Source organism: Ambystoma mexicanum, chromosome 4p, assembly GCF_040938575.1.
Source record: "Ambystoma mexicanum isolate Mex_15411 chromosome 4p, UKY_AmexF1_1, whole genome shotgun sequence".
In the NCBI taxonomy this organism is placed as follows: domain Eukaryota; kingdom Metazoa; phylum Chordata; class Amphibia; order Caudata; family Ambystomatidae; genus Ambystoma; species Ambystoma mexicanum.
The window spans coordinates 92,055,972-92,061,971 of record NC_090927.1 but is presented as its reverse complement, the minus strand read 5'-3'; positions in this window follow the sequence as shown (position 1 = coordinate 92,061,971).

Below are 6,000 nucleotides of genomic sequence, written 5' to 3'. Positions count from 1 at the left end.
AGCAGGAGGCTTCTAACATCCAGGAGTGAAGGATGGCCAATGCAGGGACTGGGATGGAGCACAAACTCACCTGCCCTAAACTAGAGTTCCAATCACCGCGCAGAGCCACTGGGCGAGATAGTGCCAGGACCTCCCTAGTCAGAGGAGTTGCACGTGTTTATGATTAGTGGGAAAAGCATTGTTGCTGCATCACATTATGCGCTGTCCGTGGAAAAAGTGAAAAGCACTGGGTTTTGCTGTGAAAAACATTTGTTTTAGGGGAGTCCTAAGGATCTCCCCTGTGAAACTGGGCAGTCAGACAAATTAAGGAGAATAAGTTCCAGTTCAGGGGTTGGAGGGGTCTTCTCTCAGATAAGGGGAAAGACCTGTTCATCACAGCCATTCTGGGGGCCCTATTGAAGGCTGGTTGCAGCTAGAACAATGTAGAGTTTTAGTCGAGCATGGGGGCAGTGGGGGGGAACCCCTAAAGCTTGGCAGATTTCGGGGCAGTCCTAACCGGGGAGGAGATTAATGATGTGGCTTGAACCGTGGCCAGGTTTACCAATGGCCACACTCGAGCCAAACTCGGACAATGGGCACTGAGTCGCTTAGGGACACTTGAGATTCCTCACCTGCAAGAGCAAGATTCAGTGGCCTGAGGAGGAAGTACCGTGTGCAGTTATCTGGAGTGTACGCCTGGTGCCTTGCGAAAGCCGTGTGCGACAAGGGGACACCGTGAACATTCAGAACTATAACTTTTCCCTGCTTTTGGGCCACTTTTGAAAAAGTATGGTAGTGAACGATGATGGGTTTAGGGCTGGGACTGCCCCTGTGTTGTTATGCTCCAATAAATTGTGACCTTTTGTTTCCATAATGTAAAACTAGTATCTGTCTATTATTGGGTTAGTAAGGTTATGGTCTAGGGTCTGTTACACCCCCTCTGACCCTCCACGACAGATGGGTGGGAGGGCAATGGAGGCTGACACTGCTATGTCTGGAGAGGTCACAGGCAGTAGGAGGCAGCAATCCCCCACATCTGCCTGTTTGGATTGCAGGGCTTTAGCTGCCACCTATTGTCACCTGGGGAGATTGTGGGCAGATGGATGCGGCTCTCACACTGCCCCCATGTGTTTTAGGCATTTGGCTGCAGCTCGCTCTCGCACACATACAGTTACAGTGCTTCTTGTGGGGTGGCGGGGGGCACTATGGGGAGGAACGGGGTGGAGGCAGTCCAAAATTAAGGTAAAGGCATGTCGGTGGACAGGTTGCACGGGACCAGACCAAAGGCAGCAGGGAAAATGGGCTGCAGAGCGTTCGGGAAGCACAGACCAGCTGGCACGGTCTGGATGAAGACCAGTTGCTCACAAGGTGAGCACAGGAGGGAAAGGGAACACACTCACATGTTAGCCGAACAGGGCAATATGATCAGAAGAATGCTCTGCAGGCACCCTGGTACAGTTTCTAGGCCCTGTGATGTTTGGATGCCGATTGAATATAGACTGGTGGCGGTCCGAAGCTGTTTGTGGTCAAGTCCATGTTTCTGCCAGCCGAACCAGTGCAAGTGGGTGGGATTTGAGCTCCCATATCTGGGGACAAAAGCATCGGTTGTAGACAGGATTAACTTCTACACGTCTTGTAACCTGAAAGGGGATTTCTCTCAGAAGAAAACACGGGATTCACACCATTCACTAACACCACTTACATCACTAAGCCCACCCACAATGATGCATTCCTCTTCTGCTCATTACTGTGACCCAACTGGTTTAGTCTGAGCACCTGGCAAGCCGAGTTGTTGTCTCACATTGATTACAGAGGCCCTGTTAATGGCATGGATCTAGCTTTTGTACAGTTAGTCCATGCAATTCCCATGCGACTGAAAGAGAACCACAAACCTGCACATTCAGTGGATGGGTCTTTACTTATCGGGTACTCATGTCAGATGCCAGATACAGCAATGAAATGCTGGGGAATAGTATTGTCATTCAATGTTTGGGTGCACACATCATGTGCTATGAATAAAATCATGTTCTAGGTGTTCCCATAAAATACCAGGTACTCACATCTTATGGCAGCAATTCCCATAAAATGTCAGGTACTCAGATAATACACTTGGTACTCCAATACATTGTACAGGTATTCCCAACATATGCCAGGCATTGACAGAATTTGATCTTAATCAACTCACATGCCAGGAATTGCCATCAAATGCCTGGGTACTGACATAACATTGCATATTGTGTGAAATCTACTGGTACTTCCATAAAGTGCCACTTATTCCTGGTTACTAGTCTTTCCATCGAAGGTAAGCAACATTAAATTCCAACTAAAAATGTTACGTTGAATCCCATACATAAAGTACAAAGTTTTTATGCATCAAAACCCTTTCATCGAATAGGGTTTCGTTACATAAACACCTTACATTTTTTTGCATGGAAATTCAATAAAACATAACGTTACAGGGAGCCGTCCAGCGCTGAAATCTATATTTTTAACACTGGACAGCTCCCTGTAACTTGGGGTATTTATTGGTGGGGGTTAATGCACCCCAACTCCCTCAGCCCCCAGAGGTCCTCCTCCCCTAAACCCCCACCAACCCCCATTTTCAAAATGTAACCCTTGTCCAGTGCTGAAATCTTTAATGTATTTCAGCACTGGACAGCTCCCTGTAACTTGTGGTGTTTATTGTTTATTGGGGGGTCCCCCTAAACCCCCAACCCCAAGAGTATCCCCCTACCCCTAACCCCAACCCTTACTCTAACCCAACCCTAACCTTAACCCTAAAAATCCATCGAAATTGATTCAATGAAAATGCTTTTCGATGTAAAAGCATTTCAATTAATACATTTCGATGGATAATGATTTGATGGTAATTTCGATGGAAAAACTTCTTTCCGATTTTCCTATGTAATACCCAGATACTCGTATCATATTCCTATCAAAAACCCTTGTACCTCATGTTCCCGTCCCGTTTTAAATGCCATGTTCTCGCAGGAGTGCAGCCTTACAGCTCTCCCCATATAGAGCAAGTGTTGGAGAGGTGGCAGGGGGGCAACAGACCTGTGAAATGTTTACATCATTTCGCCAAGTACTCACATAATGTACCACATTTTGGTAACCAGACGAAAATAAATTAATTAAAAAATGCAAAAAAGCAAACAGAATACCTCAATTTTTGTCATAGGAACACAAAGCTACCGTCGGAATTTGTCATTCAACAGAGGTTTAGTCTTTCCTTCTTCTGCATTGGAGCACCGCGAAGCGACTGTTCCCTGAGAATGACCATTGCACAAATGAACACCTGGAGCTGATGAGAAGGAATGATGAATAAGTATGATGTGTGAGAAGGATGAATGAACATGTCCTAGGATGTACAGTGTGTGACGACTGATGAGTAGGGCGAAGGGAGAGGGACGGGGTCCCAAGAAGGAGAAGTCAATGGGGAGAACCGATAAGTGTGGCTGAGGAGTGACAAGGCTGCCATACCCCACACAGAGAGTCCACGATTGTTTTGAATGATCCATTCTGGTGTTAACGAGTCATCTCAGTTCGCCATCTTTTCCTCGGGGATAAAGAGAATGAATAGAAATGGTCAAATTAAGCAAAACGATTGGGACATTGGGCGACCCTGTTTAATTTAAGCAGCACAAATTCCTCCTTTAACAGGCCACATACTTTAACAGTACCAATGTCAACATGACACAATGGGCCGAATTTCGGACTGCACTATTCCCTCCAAAGCCCAGGGAAGGGCTCTGGTTAATTCTGGGAGAAAGCATTGTTGCTGTATCACATTATGGGCTGTCCGTGGAAAAAGTGAATATCACTGGGTTTTTCTGTGAAAATCATTTGTTTTAGGGGGAGTTCTAACGGTCTCCCCGGTGAAACTGGGCAGTCAGACAAATTAAGGGGCGTAAGTTCAAGTTCACGGGTTAGAGGGGTCTTCTTTATGTCCAGACTCTCACCAGGTAGCCACGCGGGCACCATCTGGAAGAGGGCATCTTCACACTTCTTTACAGCACTCCAGGGAGGGGTCATAATGTATTTTTGGTATAGCCAGAAATTGAGTGTGTCACTAGATGACAGCGTGGGCTCGTTGTGAGGCAAAAAATCATTGGGTTGTAGTGAGGAGTTAGTCCAGTGCTGCAGTGGTGGTATCTTATTCTGTATGAGGGGCTCTTGTCTCAGTCGGGTATTGCAGCTCTCCTTTCAGTGTTGCAGTGATGGTGTCTTGTGTCAGATTTTAGTCTCACTGTAAGGGAGCTTGAGAGTTTTTTTGTGGCAGTGTCTTGTGTGATGCCTGTGCTTTCGTCCAGCTTTGCAGTGGTGGTGTCTTATTCTGTATGAGGGGCTCTTGTCTCAGTCGGGTATTGCAGGTCACCATTCAGTGTTGCAGTGATGGTGTCTTGTGTGAGATGTTAGTCTCACTGTAAGGGAGCTTGAGAGTTTTTTTGTGACAGTGTCTTGTGTGATGCCTGTGCTTTCGTCCAGCTTTGCAGTGGTGGTGTCTTATTCTGTATTAGGGGCTCTTGTCTCAGTCGGGTATTGCAGCTCTCAGTGCTACAGTGGTGGTGTCCTGTTTGAGGTGCACTCATTTGGTCCTGCAGTGTCACAATAAAATATTGCAGTTCACCTTTCAGTATCTGCGTGGGCAGTGAGTCTTAACATACATGCGGTTGGCAGTTTTTCAGTAGCAATGTTTCTGTTTCATTTTAATGGGACCTTCCTTTTTTCTCCTCCTCCTCCCCCTTTTGCTAATCTCCCCCTGCCATATGTGACTGGTGGCCTGTGTCCCCTATGAGTCTTACTGTGGCCAGGCCCTCCTTCAGCCAGTCTTTCCCTGCAACCCTTACCAACACTTGCCCTCTGGCACCCTCCCCTACCAGGCTACTGGCCCACCAGTGCTTGTGCTTGGCACAGGGGTCAGACTGCTGGCAGAACTCTATTGCGAAAGGCGTGTGGCTCGCAGTGCCCCTGTTGAGGCCTGTGGGGCGCTCTTTGCCTGCTGCATTCTATAGCGCTTTCTGCTGCCAGCGCTAGCACTGCACTTGCCCCGTTTGAATAGCAGAGTGAGCATGTATTTAAGAGCATCTAGGACTCACTATTTAAATATTGTTTGGGCTTCTGTTAGGTGTAGCAATCGGGGGGTGGCTCACCTTCAAATGATGCAAGGACCTGGGTGAGGGGAGTCTCCCTTAACTCGCATAATTTCTAATTATGGGTGAACGCGGTTACATGCCCTTAACCTGTCATTTGGAACTGTTTATATGGAAGGATGTGATGAAAACAAATGAAGCTACAATAAAGTACGCTACTTGGGGTGCCGGATGGACACGCTACCACACCTGCATTACACACATCCCCCATCGAGTCCCACAGGTGGTAAATACCCCAGTGGGCAGTGGCACCATGTTGTGGCTCGCCTTTGCCACACTGCAACTTAGCCAGGGCCTGGCAGGCTCTGTTTACTGAAGGTTCTCCCCCCAGCATCAGAATGGATGCTTCCAATGAGACGAAAGCTCAGCACAGACAAGTTGCTGCAACTTGCGCCAGCAATTAGCCCCCCTCTAAACAACCAGAATGCTTGAAATGCAGTTAATAGCCTCTGCTAGTATCCATTTCAGAATGTTTACGGTGGCTCAGCCAGTCAGGATCGAGGAATTCAAGGCACTATCAGCCAGTAAATGCCCTGAATTGCTCTTTTTTTCATGGCTGAGCCACTATGAACTTCTGCACTGCTTTGCATGCCCCCCCAGTTGTTTCTTCTCCCCCCTCCACGGTCTCACTCACATGTTTATCGTTGTGTCAGTGCTCTCCCTGCAGTCATGGCTCTTTCGTGGTTCTGTGTGCAGGGGGGTCCCATAGCTCTGGCCCACACCCTGGCCCCCAGATTGCCTGGGTGCTACAACACAGCCCACACCATTGCACATCACCATCCTTTAATGCTTCGACAGGTTTACATGGCAACCTACAGCTACAGTGATGCTGTAGGTTGCCATGACAACATTCTTGGTAGATTTCGGA